The following is a 2,329-nucleotide window of genomic DNA, read 5'->3' as shown; positions in this document are numbered from 1 at the left end:
TTAAGACGCTCAGCTGCCAATACAGAGAGTCCGTGAGGGTGTGGGTTCGAATCCCGCTCTCGCCCTTTCTCCTAAGTTTGACTGGAAAATCAAACTGAGCGTCTAGTCTTTCGGATGAGACGATAAACCGAGGTCCCGTGTGCAGCACGCACTTGGCGCACTGAAAAAGAACCCATGGCAACGAGAGTGTTGTCCTCTGGCGAAATTACGTAAAATGAAATCCACTTTCATAGGTACACAAATATGTAAGCATGCACTCAAGGCCTGACTAAGCGCGTTGGGTTATGCTGCTGGTCAGGCATCTGCTCAACAGATGTGGTGTAGCGTGTATGGATTTGTCCGAACGCAGTGACGCCTCCTTGAGAAAGTGAAACTGAAACTGAAACTGAGGCTCAGTTCAAAATTCGTGACTTCTACAGTTCTGTTTCAGCGATGTTTGGTGGGGAGAACACGCGGATGTGTGTGGGAGTTGGAGGTGGCTGGAGGAGAGAATGGGTGGAAAATAAGGGCTCGTCTTGCCTTTTTCTTTCATCTTCTAAAAACACATCTTCTTCCCAATAACATTTCTGAATGATCTTTCCTCATTTACAGTCATTTCTAGGTTTTGCATGGAGACTGTGCTCACAAGTGAGGCATTCCATTTTGTTTGTTTGCTGTGCTTGTCGTCTACGAGGTGTAGTGGAGATTCATTCCGAGCCACTCCATTTGTCTCGATGAACGAGGCCGTCTCCTTTTTAATGCCACACTTTGAATGGAGGATGATACGCGGTTGGTGTTCTTCTTTTTGTTCCGTTTAATGAGCGCTCATTTCATTTGTTTCCAGACAAGGTTTAAATGTTCAAGATCCAATGACCTTATACGGTGAGTCCATATCCACTGTGTCTAGGGCGCAGCATAGGTGGGTGGGGCCCAGTTCTCTCCTTCCACCGTTCAAACCTCACCAAGCTGACATAAGGTACCCATTTGCAGCCGGGCTGAAATGAAGAAAATCTGAGTTAAAAAAAACCCCAACAAAACAAACAACAAAAACAACAACAAACAAACAAACAAACAAAAAAGAACAACCCGCAATAAAATATCTTCCATAAAAATATTCAAAGGTTTACAGACTCTGATAAAACAATTTATGGAGAAGCGAAAATAGAATAACACTCTGAACACTGACCATTCAAAATCAAAAGAACACAGGCAGAACAATGAATGTTCATCAGCACATCGATTCCACATGACCTTACAAAGCTTTGTCCTGTACGAACATACGAATGATGTCCACCTCTGAATAACAAAAACAACAAAAATTAATTTGTAAAACTAAAGTGAAAAGAAAAAAGGTAAAGAGTTTTCAGCAGTCATTGCACGCATCCTGCTGGCCCCTGTGCTGTGAGAACAGAAAGACTCAGAAGACAGCAGACAGCAGACAGCCCCGCTGGGAACAGCAACACTGAGGGAGTGTTGTAACAACGCAGGAGGCGAGGGGTCTCCCTGCCCGAGTCAAACAGTCTGCGTCAAGTCGTCAGTTTCCCCCGTCCACGCCGCCTTGCTCCCGGCCTACAGACGTACACACGGTCATCGTGGACAAATTATCTAAAAACGTCTGTTGTGGAGTTTGCCGCTTGCACAGTTTAAAACCTACTCTGGCGGTTCCCAAGGTAAACATTCGCGTACTCGTTGGTTTTTACCACGGTGTTTTGTTTTTTGTTTTTTTTTTTTAATTAGTCGGAAATCCATTCAGAGCTTTCACAGTTTTAGGGGATTTTTTTTGTTTTTCATTTCAGCGATTTTTAATGTTATTAAGGTACAAACATGTATCAAATATGGTTTAAGTGCAACAGGGCTTTCCGGCTAGGGCTTTGCGTCTCATCCTATGGCGTAAAGTGTGTTTGGAGGAAAATCTGGTTGTTTGAAGACCTCGGATATTAAACTGTAATCCTGATCTGGTCTTCGTGTTTAACTGGGATAAAAACAACATGACCGTTGGATCGATGACGATGATACTATGATGCTGTTGTGTATATCATGATGCTGTTGATGATGTATAGGAAGACAGCATTACACGAAAGCGTTATGATATGAATATTTGCATTCACGTAGCATTCTTTTCACGCTTGCAGTTACATGCACTGGTTGGCTGCCAGACTATACCAAACATCATGTTGGCTGAGGTAACAAAATACAGTGAATTGGAAATAATCATAATGCGATTGACATGATTTAAGAATTTTGCTGATTTTCTTCTCTCTCTCTCTGTCTCTCTCTCTTTTCTTTCCCTTTGATATAATTATATGATTGTTAAAGGAATAGGTTGTTTCTAAAGTCTCCACCCGTGTGA

This window comes from Babylonia areolata, chromosome 19 (genome assembly GCF_041734735.1).
Source record: "Babylonia areolata isolate BAREFJ2019XMU chromosome 19, ASM4173473v1, whole genome shotgun sequence".
In the NCBI taxonomy this organism is placed as follows: Eukaryota; Metazoa; Mollusca; class Gastropoda; order Neogastropoda; family Buccinidae; genus Babylonia; species Babylonia areolata.
Note: the sequence above shows the minus strand (reverse complement) of the source record.